This window comes from Crinia signifera, chromosome 4 (genome assembly GCF_055691185.1).
Source record: "Crinia signifera chromosome 4, ASM5569118v1, whole genome shotgun sequence".
NCBI classification, from domain to species: domain Eukaryota; kingdom Metazoa; phylum Chordata; class Amphibia; order Anura; family Myobatrachidae; genus Crinia; species Crinia signifera.
The window spans coordinates 332696333-332716134 of NC_139220.1; the positions used below are offsets into that span (position 1 = coordinate 332696333).

The 19802-nt window shown below is 46.1% G+C and overlaps 1 pseudogene across 1 annotated transcript in view; it reads right to left on the minus strand.

The window, feature by feature from the left end:
- Positions 1 to 11561: 11561 nt before the first annotated feature.
- The window catches only part of LOC146076005 (uncharacterized), a 59003-nt pseudogene continuing 50762 nt past the window's right edge, over positions 11562 to 19802 (minus strand). Inside the window, exon 3 of the transcript XR_014473676.1 lies at positions 11562 to 18718. The product of XR_014473676.1 is annotated as an uncharacterized LOC146076005 (transcript). The remainder of the gene's footprint in view (positions 18719 to 19802) is intronic.

Genomic DNA, 19802 nt, shown 5'->3' on the forward strand with positions numbered 1-19802 from the left:
AATGCGACATAGCACCCACCAACATTCCACCAGAATCTGAGCTGCAAAATCCAAAAATCACTCCTTCCCTTCTGAGTCCTGCCATGCACCCAAATGGTATTTTTTGGTCACATGTGAGGCATTGCCGTACTCAGGAGAAATTGGGGCACAGATTTTGGGGTGCTTTGTCTCCTTCATTCCTTGTGAAAATGAAAAATTTTGAGCCAGAACTGCATTTTTGTGTAAAAAAATGTAATTTTTCATTTGCACAGCCCAGTTGTATCAAAATTGGTGAAACCCCTGGGGGTTTGAAATGTACACTATACCCCTAGATGAATTCCCTGAGGGGTGTAGTTTGCAAAATGGGGTCACTTGTGGGGGGTTCCACTGTATTGGTGCTTCGGGGGTCTTGCTAATGCGACATAGCACCCACCAACATTCCACCAGAATCTGAGCTGCAAAATCCAAATATCACTCCTTCCATTCTGAGTCCTGCCATGCACCCAAATGGTATTTTTTGGTCACATGTGAGGCATTGCCGTACTCGGGAGAAATTGGGGCACAGATTTTGGGGTGCTTTGTCTCCTTCATTCCTTGTGAAAATGAAAAATTTGGAGCCAGAACTGCATTTTTGTGTAAAAAATGTAATTTTTCATTTGCACAGCCCAGTTGTATCAAAATTGGTGAAACCCCTGGGGGTTTGAAATGTACACTATACCCCTAGATGAATTCCCTGAGGGGTGTAGTTTGCAAAATGGGGTCACTTGTGGGGGGGTTCCACTGTATTGGTGCTTCGGGGGTCTTGCTAATGCGACATAGCACCCACCAACATTCCACCAGAATCTGAGCTGCAAAATCCAAAAATCACTCCTTCCCTTCTGAGTCCTGCCATGCACCCAAATGGTATTTTTTGGTCACTTGTGAGGCATTGCCATACTCGGGAGAAATTGTAGCACAGATTTTGGGGTGCTTTGTCTCCTTCATTCCTTGTGAAAATGAAAAATTTGGAGCCAGAACTGCATTTTTGTGTAAAAAATGTAATTTTTCATTTGCACAGCCCAGTTGTATCAAAATTGGTGAAACCCCTGGGGGTTTGAAATGTACACTATACCCCTAGATGAATTCCCTGAGGGGTGTAGTTTGCAAAATGGGGTCACTTGTGGGGGGGTTCCACTGTATTGGTGCTTCGGGGTCTTGCTAATGCGACATAGCACCCACCAACATTCCACCAGAATCTGAGCTGCAAAATCCAAAAATCACTCCTTCCCTTCTGAGTCCTGCCATGCACCCAAATGGTATTTTTTGGTCACATGTGAGGCATTGCCGTACTCGGGAGAAATTGGGGCACAGATTTTGGGGTGCTTTGTCTCCTTCATTCCTTGTGAAAATGAAAAATTTGGAGCCAGAACTGCATTTTTGTGTAAAAAAATTAATTTTTCATTTTCACTGCCCAGTTGTACCACAATTGGTGAAACCCCTGGGGGTTTGAAATGTACACTATACCCCTAGATGAATTCCCTGAGGGGTGTAGTTTGCAAAATGGGGTCACTTGTGGGGGGGTTCCTAACTTTTAGCATCTTATGGTGCCTAGAAACCTACATGGTGCCTAAAAAATAATCTCATAAAAAGGAGGCTCCAAGTAGGTGCTCCTTCTATTATGAAGCCTGTGGTTTGGTCAACGTGCACACTAGGGCCACATATAGGATATTTATGAAAACAAAAGAATTGGGGGAATCAATTTTTAGTCACATTTCTCTAGTAAAATCTACTGTGTTCCTTAGAAAAATGTATTAAAATTGCAAATCTGCAAAAAAAATGAAATTTTGAAATTTCACCTACACTTTGTTTTAATTCCTGTGAAACACCTAAAGGGTTAACAAACTTCCAAAATGCTGTTTTGAATACTGTGAGGGGTGCAGTTTTTGAAATGGCATCATTTATGGGGGTGTCTCACATACAAGTCCCTCAAAGTCACATCAGAACTGAACTGGTCCCTAAAAAAATCAGTGTTTGAAATTTTCTTGAAAATTTGAGAATTTGCTATTCATATTTTAAGCCTCCTAGTGTCCAAAAAAATTAAAAGGATGTTGAAATAATAGTGGAAACATAAAGTAGACATATGGTCTATGTTAGTTATTAACTATTTTGAGTGGTATGATTATTTGTCTCACAAGCAGAAAATTTAACATTTTGAAAATTGCTAAATTTTCCATTTTTTTACGACATTTTGGTATTTTTCACAAAAAAACACAGACTGTATCGACCCAAATTTACCACTAACTTGAAGTACAATGTGTCACGAGAAAACAATCTCAAAATCACTGGGATAAGTAAAAGCAAAAAAAAGTTATCCCCACTTAAGTGATCCCTGTCAGATTTGAAAAAAAGGGCTCTGTCAGGAAGGCAAAAACAGGCTGCGGCGGGAAGGGGTTAATTGAGTCCACAACTGCAAAAAGGGACCACTGCTGCTTTGTGCGCTCTATTGTAATGTCTGTGCGCATGCTCGTCGAGTGCGCTCTGTTGTAATGTCTTTCTAGAGTGTGGGCACCTTTAGTACAGGAGGAGTGCTGCTTCTGTCCCCCATCCTCCCCCACCCTCTGCTGCACCTCTGATAAGTCTGTGTTCTCAGCCCGAGTATAGGGTGAGATTAGTGCAGCAGTCCCCCGTCCTCCCCCTCCCTGCTGCTGCACCTCTGATAAGTCTGTGTTCTCAGCCTGAGTACAGGGTGAGATTAGTGCAGCAGTCCCCGTCCTCCCCCTCCCTGCTGCTGCTGCACCTCTGATAAATCTGTGTTCTCAGCACGAGTACAGGGTGAGATTAGTGCAGCAGTCCCCCGTCCTCCCCCTCCCTGCTGCTGCACCTCTGATAAGTCTGTGTTTTCAGCCCGAATACAGGGTGAGATTAGTGCAGCAGTACCCCGTCCTCCCCCTCCCTCTGCTGCACCTCTGATAAATATGTGTTCTCAGCCCGAGTACAGGGTGAGATTAGTGCAGCAGTCCCCGTGCTCCCCCTCCCTGCTGCTGCACCTCTGATAAGTCTGTGTTCTCAGCCCGAGTACATGGTGATATTAGTGCAGCAATCCCCCGTCCTCCCCCTCCCTGCTGCTGCACCTCTGATAAGTCTGTGTTCTCAGCCCGAGTACAGGGTGAGATTAGTGCAGCAGTCCCCGTCCTCCCTCCCTGCTGCTGCTGCACCTCTGATAAGTCTGTGTTCTCAGCCCGAGTACAGGGTGAGATTAGTGCAGCAGTCCCCCGTCCTCCCCCTCCCTGCTGCTGCTGCACCTCTGATAAGTCTCTGTTCTCAGCCCGAATACAGGGTGAGATTAGTGCAGCAGTCCCCCGTCCTCCCCCTCCCTGCTGCTGCTGCTGCACCTCTGATAAGTCTGTGTTCTCAGCCCGAGTACAGGGTGAGATTAGTGCAGCAGTCCCCCGTCCTCCCCCTCCCTGCTGCTGCTGCACCTCTGATAAGTCTGTGTTCTTAGCCCGAGTAGAGGGTGAGATTAGTGCAGCAATCCCCCGTCCTCCCCCTCCCTGCTGCACCTCTGATAAGTCTGTGTTCTCAGCCCGAGTAGAGGGTGAGATTAGTGCAGCAGTCCCCCGTCCTCCGCCTCCCTGCTGCTGCTGCACCTCTGAATGATTATATTGGCCGCCTAGCGGCCAATCAGGAGCCGACTTTCTCAGCTCCTGATTGGCCGCTAGGCAGCCAATATAATCATCTGGAGGAAAGGCGCAGAAGATGAAACATCTCTGCGCCTCTCCAGTCCATGAGCGGGTACCAGCCGGGAGCAGCGCGTCTGCCGGAGAAGATGCCGGGGTCGTCGCCGGGGACCAGGTGAGTAGGATTTCCTTCCTTAGGTACCCCTTTTGGATTACTTCGGATCCTGGACCCCGGAGACATCAGCCCTGGAGCCCAGGACCCCGGACCAGCCCCGGAACCAGGACCAAGGCCCCGGAACCGGACTCTTCAGCCCTGGAGCCCCGAACCAACCCCGGAACCAGGACCAAGGCCCCGGAACCGGACTCTTCAGCCCTGGAGCCCCGGACCCAGGATCCAGGGACCGACCTAGGGGCTCAAGGTAGGTAAGTATCAGTATTTGTGGGCTGTGGATGTATTAAACTTTTATTTTTCAGGGTGTCAGTGTGTTTTATTTAACTATTTTTTGTACTGTGGAACTACAAGTGCCAGCGGGCCCTTTAATGCCCCGCATGCTGGGACTTGTGGTTCTCCAAGTCCCAGCATGCGGGGTAGGATTGCTGGGACTCATAGTTCTACAGTATAAAACAATAGTTTTTATTCTTTTTTTTACACTTTTCATCAGCCCGATGCCCACCGCCAAGGGGCATCGGGGACAGCCCCGGACTTTCAGCATGGGCTGGTAAGTCCTGGAGGGGGGGACCCCTTCATTGGGGGGGTCCCCACTTCCCCAGGACCCCTGCCCATGCTGACCAGCCACGGGGATAATGCTTTGGCCGCGGGACCTTATATAATAAGTGTCCCCCGGCTGTGGCATTACCCTGCTGGCTGGTTGGGTCTGGTGCTGATTCTTAAAATACGGGGGACCCATAGTCATTTTGTCCCCCGTATTTTGGGAACCAGCGATGGACCTTGAGCCTGGTGCTGGTTTCATTAAATCAAGGGAACCCCTATTTGTTTGTCCCTCTGATTTTATTATACCAGCACCGGCTTTTTTTTTTTTTTTATCAACACACCGCACAGTACTGAAAATATGCCGATTTTCATAACTGAAAATCGCACATTTTTAGGACTTAAAAATCGCCCGAAATCGCACCATATCGCACATTTTTGCCGCAAATTCGCATCTCATTACATATGCGAATTCGCTGCAAAAAACACGATTTTTAAAGGTGAGAATTTTTTCTTACGAAAAAAATCGCACCCTATTACATTTCGCCCCTATAATCCATTTGCTGAAGGATCATTAGTTTATTTAGGTTGTTATTATAGGTTACCAGATGGTCATCATTACAGGACCACCTAACTATCTGTAACATGTAGAAGAATGTACAAAGTATTATAGAGAAACAAAGTCTATAGTTATACAATCGGTAACAGAATCCCATTTATCCAGATCAGCTTTTATTCCCCTGTTCTGGGGACAGCTACTAGTAATATACATGGTTATTACAGATATTGTTAGAACTAGGGATGTGCACCGACCACTTTTCATGTTTTGGGTTCTGATCACCCTCAGGTTTTGGGTTCGAATGGGTTTTGCCAAAACACCCCCTAAACGTTTTGGGTTCTGGGTTTTATACAAAAAAAGTTTTTTTTTGCTCCTATGCTATAAAAAAAAGCATTAAAAAAAGTTGTTTGTTTTTTTTTTGCTCCTATGCTATATTAACCTCAATAACACTCATTTCCAGTCTATTCTGAACACCTCACAATATTGTTTTTAGGGCAAAAGGTTGCGCCGAGGTAGCTGTATAACTATGCTAAGCCACACAAGTGTGCAGCACAAACACGTGGTGCATGTAAGAGTGTCACTGCAGCTGCAGACAGAATAACAGTTTGAAAAACTAGGCCCCAAAAAGACAATGCAATAGCTGCAAAGGGGTGGGACCTTCTCACCACAGGTGACGACCAGCCGAGGAGCAGTGGGTGATTGGTGCAGCAATGCAATAGCTGCAAAGGGGTGGAACCTTCTGACCACAGGCGATGACCAGCCGAGGAGCAGTGGGTGATTGGTGCAGCAATGCAATAGCTGCAAAGGGGTTGAATCTTCTGACCACAGGCGATGACCAGCCGAGGAGAAGTGGGCAAATTGTTACAGTATTTAGTTCATCTGTGAGGGTGCTGTGCTGTGTATCTGTTTTTATTAGTTTAATATCCAATAAGACCACTATCTGGCTTGATGGTGTTTACCACCAGCCAAGGAGCAGTGGGCGATTCAGCAGCCTTCTGCAGGCAGTGGCAGAAACGCTCCTGTCACCTAGGCCATCTTCCGACGGCGTCTGGTTGTGTGATGCAGTGTGAGAGTGGCAGCGGTGGACTCCCAGAATAATATAGGGAATATCATCATCTGCATTACAGAGTCTGTCAATGTGACAGTCATGTACGTGTTATCTGTGCTTAAGGTACAGTGCTTCCCAGAGACACCTCTAACACCCTATCTAAGGCAGTAGATGCACCAGCAGATGGATATTATACTGTATGTACGACAATAGAATGGAATGGAACCTACTGACCAGACATAACCAGGTGACGACCAGCTGAGGAGCAGTGGCCGATTCGTGCAGCAATCAATGACTCCCTGCAGTTGTATGTGATTAAAGACAAGTCCACTTATCTCACATATCAATGACTCTAAAGGCCCCCATACACTAGCCGATTTTGGTCAGATTTCAGCCAGATCAGTCGGATCTGGCCGAAATCGGACCAAAGTCGGCTAGTTTTGATGTCCCCTCAGATCTGATGCGCGGTCCCGTGCGCATCGGATCTGCGTCGGGTGGTCGGACCTGCTGCACGTCCGACCACCCGACTTGGGACCTAGTGGGGCGGTGGAGGGAGCAGGGGGGGCTGGGGACGCTGCGGGGGACACGTCTGTGTCCCCCGCTGCTGGGGACGCTGCGGGGGACAGCGTCTGTGCGGCGAGAAGGTAGAGGGAGCAGGGGGGGCTGGAGACGCTGCGGGGGACACAGGCTGCATAGAGCCGGGCAGGGGAAGCCGGCCGAGAGCTGTCAGTAATGAATAAAAAAAAAAGCCCATACAATGAATGGGCGGCCTGTGATTGGCTGAGCGCTCTCTCAGCCAGTCAGCAATTGGCTGAGAGAGCGCTCAGCAGCCAATCACAGGCTGCCCATTCATTGTATGGGCTTTTTTTTTTTATTCATTACTGACAGCTCCCGGCCGGCTCCCCCTGCCCGGCTCTATGTAGCCTGTGTCCCCCGCAGCGTCTCCAGCCCCCCCTGCTCCCTCTACCTTCTCGCCGCACAGACGCTGTCCCCCGCAGCGTCCCCAGCAGCGGGGGACACAGACGTGTCCCCCGCAGCGTCCCCAGCCCCCCTGCTCCAACCTCTTAGCCCCCCCCCTGCTCCCCGGGTTTTTTAACATGTGATAAATCGAGACGATTTATCACATGTAAAAAATGGCACATCAAGTGCCAATCTAATCAAGCTCCCCCGGGGAGCAGCCGGGGAAGCTCAGGGGGAAGTCGGCGGCGACTTGTCCTAAGGACAAGTCGCCCTAGTGTATGGGGGCCTTTAAGCTGCGTACCCACGGTAAGATATAGTGCACAATCTAGCACACTATCTAGCCAGTTTTGAATAGCATGCTAGATAGTGCACTATATCTTACCGTGTGTATGCACTATCCGACGTACGATGCGCGCTCCCGCAGGTCGTATGGGAGGGAGCTGATCGGGTGAACATGCAACCCAATTCTGTCTAGAAAGCATAAGATAGTATAGTGTAGTATAGCTGTGACGTCAGATCGTTTGCTATATCTTATGCACATCACACCTTATTTTAAGCACAAATCTTATGCTTTTTAACCACCAGGACTTTTCTGGGGAATTGTATATGATATCTTACGGAACATAAATCGTACCGTGGGTACGCACCTTCAGCATTGGGATTAATGAATGGTGATGCAAGATAGAATTGTCCTTGGGCCCTCCCACCCACCCTTATGTTGTGGAAATAGGACATGCACACTTTAACAAACCAAACATTTCAGCGACGGGGCCTACAAAACTGTGGCTGAAATTATTGGTTTGTTTGGGCCCCCACACATATCTCCCTGTATAAACTGGCTGTAAAGAGACAAGATTTAATAGTCACTTGTCATCTGTTATGAGTGTCACTGACAAACACTGGGGACAAATGGGGAACAAACAGACACACAGATAAAGTGAACCAGCAAGATGTAATGTGCTTTCACTTGGAGCAACAATACTCAGGAAGGAGTTAATAATAACAAAACCATGAACTTCCTTACCAGGAAGAATTCCCTCTGCGTTCAAGTGTAAAAGTGAGACGAAACTGACCCACTTGAACCACGGGCAGGCTGGAAGTAAATCACAGGATGGAGTCTGGATTGGAAGCACTTACTCTGCAGGAGGGAACAGCAGAGCCCAGTGCCCAAGACCAATCCAGACACCTGCTCTCAGATGGTATTTGAGCTAAACCACTGGATGTGGAATCCGAGCTGAAACACTGGCTCTGAAGATGAAGATAACAGAGTGCAGCGTCCAGAACCAGACCAGAAACCAATACACAGAAGTGACAGAGTTCAGTCTCTGGAGGAAGATGACAATCCTTTCCAAATCCTGCTCCACTCTCCTGTACTGGCCAGAACAAAATCAAGTGCCAATGAGCTCAGATGCATACCGTACTCACTGATATTTCAGGAGTCTTTAAGCAGTCTTTGGCACTTGATTTTGGTACATATTTCTAAATTCATCACTGTGGTGAACCTTTAAAAGAAACCGCTATACACCTGTCACACTTCACTGCAGAGTGAGTTGCGGTACAATTTCCTTCCCTGGGTTCATGTTACCCCCATAATTTAATATTAAATATTGTGTCACTGATACACATTTTTCTGTTTACTTTCACGTGAGAGAAAAATCACACTACGGAACATACAAGTCAAGCGCCTGCACTTTCTCATTTGTTCTGGAGAGTTGGCGAGTGAGGATTACTGGGTGGTCCTCCATTTGGAAGTGAGGCTGCAAGGATCTATTGCGCCTTGGGACTTTTCTATTCTTCTGTTTTGGGCTGTAGAACCTTGCACAACATGGAAATCAGCCTCCTCTGCACTTGAGTCATGTACAGCCCCGCTCCTCTGCTTATGTCATAGGTGGCCGTGTAGGCTTGACTTGCCTTTTGCTGCTCCTCCATTCTCTGCATCATATAGAGGGTGGAGTGGCATTGGCAGACTGCCGAGTGCCTGCAAATTTTGCGGGCCACAGCAAGCATCTCCTGCACGCTCCTGTCACTTCTGATGAAATGCTGCACCACCAAATGTATCGCGTGCCAAAACATGGCACTTTCTGGAAATTGCCCATGTGTAATGCCCGCATGTTGTCCGACACCACAAATACCCAGGAGAGTCTAAGGGGGGGGTAAGCCACTGGGAGATGATTCCCCTCAGTTTCTCTAAGAGGTTATCGGCGTTGTGCCTCTTCCTGAAAGCGTAGATACACAGCATAGACTGCCTTGGAAGGAGCTGGTGTGCAGGATATGTTGCTGCTGAGGAAGGCAATGCATCTACCCAGTGGGATGTCACAGTCATATAGTCCTTAGTTTGCCCTGATCCACATGTCCGTAGTTAAGTGGACAGTGGGTACAGCCATATTTTTCAGGGCACTGAGGACACTTTTTCTGACGTCCCTGTACATCCTGCGTATTGCCTGCCTAGTGAAGTGGAATCTAGATGGGATTTGGTACCGGGGACACAATACCTCCATCAACCTTCTAAATCCCACTCCACTGATGGCGGACACTGGATGCACATCTAAAACCAACATAGCTGTCAAGGCCGCAGCTATCCGCTTTGCCATAGGATGACTGCTGATGTATTTCGTCCTCATGGCAAATGCCTGTTGGATGGTCAATTGCTTAGTGAAAGACGTAGCGGTCTTACAGCATAGCGCTGCCGGATTCTCGCTGCAGCAATCGTGGATAGAAGAGGAGTCAGTCATGCTGGTGACATGGCCTGCAGGACTCCCCCCGATATGTGACTTAATGTATTACACTATTGTGTTTCGCTCTTCTTTTGTTTCTGGGTACCACTGATAAGAACAAAGAGAGTGTTTATTACCTGAGCCAAGGATTCTTCTGTAGGAGGTGGATTTATTGGTCCTCTGCCCATATGCCATACATATGGCAATACATTCCAGACCATAGAGGTGGATTTATTGGACAATGGGCTTTTTCATCCCATGGACATCAACTGTTTCCCCCTCTGGTGCCTCATTTAAGCAAACCACCTCAGCATCCTCCTCGTCAACTTCCTCCTCAGCACCAGCTACATCAATATCCTCCTCGGTCTAAAACATTGACACCTTCATTATCTAAATCAGGAACTGCACTATGTGTGATCCTTCCAGCATATGCAGAGGGAGTGCTGAAATGGTGGAAGGAGCCAGCTCTTCCTATACAGCGATGGTAAGGTCAAGCATCGCAACCACCAACACCCTTGGACTCTGCTTGGGGGTTTGTGACAACATGGCTTCTTTAGTAGGCAGAGATGTTTGCTGTGTTTTTTATGACAGCTGAAATCTCTTCAAATTTCTAAAGGGGGGAGTAGGAGGGCTTGCATGGTCATGTGTAGTTAAACCACCAGTCATGAATACAGGCCAGGGCCTTAACCGTTCCTTGCCACTCCGTGTCGTAAATGGCACATTGCCAATTTTACATTTCTCCTCCAATGATTTGAATTTATTTCTTTTGGTCCTCCTTTTTCTCAACTTTGGCTTTTTGGATTTTACATGCCCCGTACTTTGACACTGGACATCAGCCTTGGCAGATGACGTTGATGGCATATCATCATCTATGTCATCATTATTACTTGAATTTGCAGCAGATTCAGAAGAGGAAGCGGGCCATCATCTTTCCCAATTTGATTCTCCATATTTTGGATCTCCATTATTTTTGTGGCGTTGTGCAATATATTACACTACAGGACAGCACCACTGGAGTGCAAGTATATACGGCAGTAGATGCACCAATAGATAGATATTATATATACGGCAGTGATTTATTATGCCCCACCAGAGAGATATTATAAATACGGCAGTAAATTAATTAGGCCCCACCAGAGAGATATTATATATACGGCAGTAAATTAATTATGCCCCACCAGAGAGATATTATATATATGGCAGTAAATTAATTATGCACCACCAGAGAGATATTATATATACGGCAGTAAATTAAATAGACCCCACCAGAGAGATATTATATATATGGCAGTAAATTAATTAAACCCCACAAGAGAGATATTATAAATACGGCAGTAAATTAATTAGACCCCACAAGAGAGATATTATATATATATGGCAGTAAATTAATTATGCACCACCAGAGAGATATTATATATACACGGCAGTAAATTAAATAGACCCCACCAGGGAGATATTATATATATGGCAGTAAATTAAATAGACCCCACCAGAGAGATATTATATATATGGCAGTAAATTAATTATGCCCCACCAGAGAGATATTATATATACGGCAGTAAATTAATTATGCACCACCAGAGAGATATTATATATATATGGCAGTAAATTAATTAGGCACCACCAGAGAGATATTATATATATGGCAGTAAATTAATTATGCACCACCAGAGAGATATTATATATATGGCAGTAAATTAATTATGCACCACCAGAGAGATATTATATATATGGCAGTAAATTAATTAGGCCCCACCAGAGAGATATTATATATATGGCAGTAAATTAAATAGACCCCACCAGAGAGATATTATATATATGGCAGTAAATTAATTAGACCCCACCAGAGAGATATTATATATACGGCAGTAAATTAATTAGACCCCACAAAAGAGATATTATAAATACGGCAGTAATTTATTATGCCCCAACAGAGAGATATTATATATACGGCAGTAAATTAATTAGACCCCACAAAAGAGATATTATAAATACGGCAGTAAATTAATTATGCCCCACCAGAGAGATATTATATATGCGGCAGTAAATTAATTAGACCCCACAAGAGAGATATTATATATACGGCAGTAAATTAATTAGGCCCCACCAGAGAGATATTATATATATGGCAGTAAATTAATTATGCCCCACCAGAGAGATATTATATATATACGGCAGTAAATTAATTATGCACCACCAGGGAGATATTATATATATGGCAGTAAATTAATTATGCACCACCAGAGAGATATATTATATATACGGCAGTAAATTAATTAGACCCCACAAGAGAGATATTATATATATGGCAGTAAATTAATTAGGCCCCACCAGAGAGATATTATATATATGGCAGTACATTAATTATGCCCCACCAGAGAGATATTATATATATGGCAGTAAATTAATTATGCACCACCAGAGAGATATTATATATATGGCAGTATAATTAATTAGACCCCACCAGAGAGATATTATATATACACGGCAGTATAATTAATTAGACCCCACCAGAGAGATATTATATATACGGCAGTAAATTAATTATGCACCACCAGAGAGATATTATATATATGGCAGTAAATTAATTAGACCCCACCAGAGAGATATTATATATATGGCAGTAAATTAATTAGACCCCACCAGAGAGATATTATATATATGGCAGTAAATTAATTAGACCCCACCAGAGAGATATTATATATACGGCAGTAAATTAATTATGCACCACTAGGGAGATATTATATATATGGCAGTAAATTAATTATGCACCACCAGGGAGATATTATATATATGGCAGCAATTAATTAGGCATCACCAGAGAGATATTATATATACACGGCAGTATAATTAATATCAGCAGAGATATTATTTTATTTAGTAGATGCACCAGTACACTGTTAATTCATTAATATTTATTTATATGTCAGACTCAGTACAGTAGATGCACCAGCAGAGAATATCTTTACTAGTTATATAAGGCTGTAAAAAAATACACCAGCAGGTAGGTAAAAAATACACCAGCAGATGCACCAGTAGACTGGTATACAAGTGGTTAATAAGTTTAACAACAGTGTACACTGCACAGTCATATACACGTCTGATTGAAGTGGCCAGTTAGAGGTAATACTGACTGGGCTTGCAGCCACTCACTGGCAGTGCAGAGCACACAACAGCAGAGAGCAGAGCAGACAGTGACATTAGTAGGCACTGACTTTTGCCCCAGCAGCAAAAATAAAAACACAGCTCCAGTCCCTAACCTACCTAACCTAACAAAGCTCTGCACAGTACTAAGCACACTCCTATCCCTAACCCTCCTAACTCACGAGTGACAAATGGCGCCGGGCACTTGCTATTTACATAGCGGTCCGGATCTCGCGAGAATCCAGCATCGGGCAATGACATTTTGCCCACGTGCCTGGATCCGAGTCAGACGGGAAGCTCAGAGCGGTGCTCGGACCCGGGCTCAGATTGCTACTGTTTGTGCAGGGTCGGATCTGGGGAATCCGAGCCCACACATCTCTAGTTAGAACATCGTCCTTCATGCAGATTATATCGGTATATACTGTGTCATAGTAACGTGTATACTGTTACTGGGCTGCTATTTATTATGGAGGATGTTAGTATTCGCCTATTACACAATGTGCTCTCCATCAGACCTGGATAATATCATGTGAAAAGCAAGGATGTGCTGTAACCCATAGCAACTAGAAATCCACTATCAGCAGTCTAGTGTCATCAACTAACACATGTAATAATGATTGGTTACTATGTGATACAGGTCGTACATAGTATTCAGAGAGAGTGAGGTAAGGCAGCAACATAGAGGCATGAGGGAAAGAAGAGAGACCAGAGGAGACCTGTAGGGTGGTACAAGGCCGCATACAGGGTTCCTATAATCAGTGGTGTAACTATAGAGATTTCTATGGGGCCCGGCTGCTTGGAAGGATCTCCAAAGGTAATTCCACTGCACTCTGTAAAAATAAATACTTGTTAACATACACAGGGAGAGAGGGAGGCAGAGCCAAGAAGTACACATACACAGATAGAGGGAGGCAGAGCCAAGCAGTACACATACACAGATAGAGGGAGGCAGAGCCAAGCAGTACACATACACAGATAGAGGGAGGCAGAGCCAAGCAGTACACATACACAGATAGAGGGAGGCAGAGCCCAAAAGAGCATGTACAACGGGAGGGAGGAAGAGCCCAGCAGTGCACATACAAAGGGAGGGCCGCAGGGCCCGGCAGTGTATGTACAGGGAGAGAGGCGGAGCCCAGCAGGGCACGCACACAGGGAGGGAGGCAAAGCCCAGCAGTGCACGTACACAGGGAGGGAGGCAGAGCCCAGGAGTGTATGCACACAGCGAGGGAGGTGGAGCCCAGCAGTGCATATACACAAGGAGGGAGGCAGAGCCCAGAAGTGCCCATACAAAGAGAGGGTGGGAGGAAGTTACCAACAGTGTACACAGAGAGGGATGGAGGCAGAGCCCAGCAGTGTACATACACAGGGAGGGAGGCAGAGCCCAGCAGTGCATGTACACAAGGAGGGAGTCATAGCCAAGCAGTGTATGTACAGGGAGGGTGGCAGAGAACAGGAGTGCACATACACAGAGAGAGAGGGAGGCAGAGCCCTGCAGAGCATGTACACAGGGAGGGAGGGAGGGAGGCAGAGCCCAGCAGTGTACTGGTTAGGACTCTGCTGGGATTTCAGACAAAAGGTTACCGGGATGGACAGGCCACAATCCCAACCCTAACTCTATTAATACCTCCAGAGCTTATAGGCACCTGCAGAGCTAAGACTTCAACTATAAAAGGGGTAAATTAGGTTCACCACAACCCCAGTGCCACCAGGAGTTTGAAAGGAAAGAAGATGCACAACACCTCCAGCGGACAAGAGGGAAACTAACTAAAACCCACTGAAATGGGAAACAAAGCAAAATGTGGCCCGGCTTTACTCCACGGGAAGCGATCCTTCAGCAGACCAACGTACAATTATAAGTAACCCCTACTTAAGTCAGAAACACCAGGGAGTTAAGTGGAAGAATATGGGAGCAATCCCCCACTGAACTCCCAGGAATGCCACAATGCAACCAAATAAGTAATTCCTCACTACCACACTGACTACAAAAACACATAAGACAGTATGTCCTTGCTATTGGCATAAATGCAACAATGCATGAAGATGTTAATAATACACAATATAACCCGTGTGGGGCTGGATGGCAAACCCCATATCACTCCATACATATACACTCTAACAGGGATCAGCAGAAATACTGTAAATGGAAAAACCAGCACTTAATCCTCTGCAGAACAGAAAGCACTAGGAACACTGGACCAAGGAAGGGTCAGGAGGGCTGAGGAATATGGCTGATGACCAGAGAACAGATTCAGATAGACTGTACCAATCACAGGCCTCTGGGTGAAAGGCAGCATGGGAGATAAAGGGAACACTCCCAATCAGAATACCTAAGCTCCATTAACGAGGGGACTTACTACAGATGATCAGCCTGAGAAACAAGGTCCAGAGCTATTGGTCTAATTATACAACAGCTGCATTGCACCTTGAGGACACAGGAGTCAGGCTGCATTCACACAGCCCCAACAGGGGTAATTTGTGACAGTACATATACACAGGGAGGGAGGAAGAGCCCAGCAGTGTACATACACAGGGAGGGAACCAGAGCACAGCAGTGTACGTACACAGGGAGGTAGAAGGCAGAGCCCAGCAGTGCACCTACCAGAGAGGGAGGGAGGCAGAGCCCAGCAGTGTACGTACACAGGGAGGGAGGCAGAGCCCAGCAGTGTATGTACACAGGGAGGGAGGAAGAGCCCAGCAGTGTACATACACAGGGAGGGAGGAAGAAAGAGCCCATCAGTGCACATACACAGAGAGGGATGGAGGCAGAGCCAAGCATGTACACAGCGAGGGTGGCAGAGCCCAGCAGTGCACATACACAGGGAGGGAGAGAGGTAGAGCCCAGTAGTGTACATACACAGGGAGAGTGGCAGAGCCCAGCAGTGCATATATACAGAGAGGAAGGGAGGCAGAGCCTATCAGAGCTCGTACACAGGGAGGGAAGCAAGTGCAAGTACTGAGGGAGGGAGGGAGGCAGGGCCCAACATTGTATGTACAGGGAGGGAGGCAGAAACCAGCATTGTGCATACACAGGGAGGGAGGCAGAACCCAGTAGTGCACATACATAGGGAGGGAGGCAGAGCCCAGCAGTGTATGAACACAGGGAGGGAGGCAGATCCCAGCAGTGTATGTACACAGGGATGCAGGCATAGCCCAGCAGTGCATGTACAAAGAGAGGGAGGGAGGGAAAGCCCAGCAGAGCACGGACACAGCGAGGGAGGCAGAGACCAGCAGTGTATGTAGAGGGAGTGAGGCAGAGCCCAGCAGTGTAGGTACACAGGGAGAGAGGGAGGCAGATCCAAGAATTGCACAAACACAGAGAGGAAGGGAAGCAGGGCCCTGAAGTGTATGTACAGGGAGCAGGAGCCCAGCAATGCACATACACAGGGACGGAGGTGGAGCCCAGCAGTGCACGTATACAGGGAGGGAGGCAGAGCCCAGCAGTGAACATACACAGGGTGGGAGGCAGAGCACAGCAGTGTACATACACAGGGAGGGAGGTAGAGCACAGCAGTGCATGGACACAGGGAGGGAGGGAGGAAAAGCCCAGCAGTGTATGTACAGGGAGGAAAGTAGAGCACAACAGTGCACGTACACAGAGAGGGAGGGAGGCAGAGCCCAGCAGTGCACGTACAAAGGGAGGGAGGGAGGAAAAGCCCAGCAGAGTATGTACATAGGGAGGGAGGCAGAGTCCAGCAGAGTATGTACATAGGGAGGGAGGCAGAGCCCAGCAGAGTATGTACATAGGGAGGGAGGCAGAGCCCAGCAGTGCACAAACACAGGGAGGGAGGCGGAGCCCAGCAGTGTATGTACAGAGGGGGAGGCAAAGCCCAGCAGAGTATTTACACAGGGAGAGAGGCAGAGCCCAGCAGTGTATGTACAGGGAGAAAGCAGAGCACAGCAGTGTACATACACAGGGAGGGAGGCAGAGCACAGCAGCTTACTTACACAGGGAAAGAGGGAGGCAGAGCTCAGCAGTGTATGTACACAGGGATGGAGGTAGAGCCTAGCAGTGTACGCACAGGGAGGGAGGCATAGCCCAGTAGTGTATGTACACAGGGTGGGAGGCAAAGCACAGCAGTGTATTTATAGGGAGAGGCGCAGAGCCCAGCAGTGTATGTACACAGGGAGGGAGGCAGAGCCCAGCAGTGTACGTGCACAGGGAGGGAGGCAGAGCCCAGCAGTGTACATGCACAGGGAGGGAGGCAGAGAACAGAGAATGTCTGTATGCCCTCTCCTGGCAAGCTATTCCCCCATATGGTGCTCTGTCTGTCCTAGTCACCTACTGTATCCATCCGTCAAAACCCCCTTATGGTATTCTATGCATACATTTGTCTGTGTATACCACCTCCAATCTGCTCTATATGGCGCTGTCTGTATATACCCCATATAGTGCTGTCTGTCCATCTGTTTATCAATACTGCCAACACACTCCTCTGATGTTGGACAAGATGTGACTCTTGGGTAAAACATTTGTTGCATTCGGAGCATTTCTATGGCTTCTCTCCTGTGTGACTCCTCTGATGTAGGACAAGATCTGACTTCTGGGAAAAACATTTGCTGCATTCAGAACATTTATATGGCTTCTCTCCTGTGTGACTCCTCAGATGTAGGACAAGATCTGACTTCTGGGAAAAACATTTGCTGCATTCAGACATTTATATGGCTTCTCTCCTGTGTGACTCCTCTGATGTCGGACAAGATGTGACTTCTGAGTAAAACATTTGCTGCATTCAGAACATTTATATGGCTTCTCTCCTGTGTGACTCCTCTGATGTCGGACAAGATCTGACTTCAGAGAAAACCATTTGCTGCATTCAGAACATTTATATGGCCTCTCTCCTGTGTGACTCCTCTGATGTTTTACAAGATCTGCCTTCTGAGAAAAACATTTGCTGCATTCAGAACAATGATATGGTTTATCTCCTGTGTGAATCCTCTGATGTAGGACAAAATGTGACTTCCGGGAAAAACATTTGCTGCATTCAGAACATGTATATGGCTTCTCTCCTGTGTGACTCCTCTGATGTTGGACAAGATGTGACTTCCGGGAAAAATATTTGCTGCATTCAGAACATTTATATGGCTTCTCTCCTGTGTGACTCCTCTGATGTCGAAGAAGAGGTGACTTCCAGGTAAAACAATTGCTGCATTCAGAACATTTATATGGCTTCTCTCCTGTGTGACTCCTCTGATGTATGACAAGCTTTGACTTCTGGGAAAAACATTTTCTGCATTCAGAACATTTATATGGCTTCTCTCCAGTGTGACTCCTCTGATGTATGAGAAGCTGTGATTTATATATAAAGCCTTTGTCACACTCAGAGCACACATGTGGATTCTCTCCTGTATGACTCCTCTGATGTATGAGAAGCTGTGATTTACATGTAAAGCCTTTGTTACACTCAGAGCACACATGTGGTTTCTCTCCTGTGTGACTCCTCTGATGTATGAGAAGCTGTGATTTACATGTAAAGCCTTTGTTACACTCAGAGCACACATGTGGTTTCTCTCCTGTGTGACTCCTCTGATGTATGAGAAGCTGTGATTTACATGTAAAGCCTTTGTTACACTCAGAGCACACATGTGGTTTCTCTCCTGTGTGACTCCTCTGATGTATGAGAAGCTGTGATTTACATGTAAAGCCTTTGTCACACTCAGAACACACATGTGGTTTCTCTCCTGTGTGACTCCTCTGATGTATGAGAAGCTGTGATTTATATGTAAAGCCTCTGTCACACTCAGAGCACTCATGTGGTTTCTCTCCTGTGAGACTCATCATATATGAGGTGAGAACAAATTAGTTGCTGAAGGTTTCTTCTATCCAGAAAATAAAATAGTGTTTGTTCCTCCTCCTGAGGTGTAAGGAGATATGATGTATTTAGTTGGCTTGAGCGGAGAACAATTTCCCTTTCCACGTCCTCTTCATTTGAATCCTGCTCCTTATATGTCCTGTAAGAAAGTTAATATGTAAAAGCATAATGGTTACCAGGATAACGCTGCTTTTATTGTATAAGATGTATATTTATACACAATAGCAATCATCACAGACACTGATCACTGAGGTTATATTTGTGTACAGATGTGACCACATACATCCAGCCTCCTTGTGTGTTAAACAGTCCTTGTAGTTGCTCCATTCCATAGTGGGACTGTAGCACTGAGCATTTTTTCTATTAACAAACCTGGAAAAGCTCTTACATTTTCTAACCTTGGACGTCCAAAGCTTATTCTCCAATATTCCACATCACTTAGGAGTCCAAGCTATAGCCGAAAGGCTAGGTAAGGATAATGACCTGAGAGTGGAACACCAACACCTTCTTCGGGATGCTATTCTTTTTATTTTACAACACAATTATTTTCTTTTTTTGGACAAGCACTATTTACAAGTCATGGATACCGCAATGGGAACCAGGTTTGCACCAAGCTACGCTAATTTATATATGGGGCAATTTGAGGACCAACTGATTTGGGGGAGAGAGTTTGGCGCAAGCCTGGTTTTCTATGGGCGGCACACTGATGACCTTTTTATTATTTGGGATGGGGATGCACTTTCAGAACAATCTTTTGTAGACTATTTAAAATCACAATGATAATAATTTCAAGTTCACCCATCACTTTCACCCCACCAATATTTAATTTTGGGTATCTCATTGGAGATCATGGGAAATCAGATAGCCACAAAGAACCATAACAAAGAAGTAGGGATAAATGCCTATTTACACTTTCAAAGTGAGCACTACCTCCCCTGGAAATGAGCAATACCTAAAGGTCAGTTTACATGTCTGAGAAGGAAATGCTCCAACACTCAAAATTTCATGTTCCAGTCCAAAAAAATGACTTCCGCCTTTTTACAAAGAGACTATCCTCCAGACCTAAGAGAGAAAGCATACATGGAATCACAAAACTGCGAAAGAGAACAACTCCTTAAAGGGAAGAATAGAAGATAGGATGAAGGCCCTCAAAGACCTCTGACTAGAAAACTGGCGTACATTGCCACTTATAACAGTGCAAGCAGTAAGATCAAAAATCATAA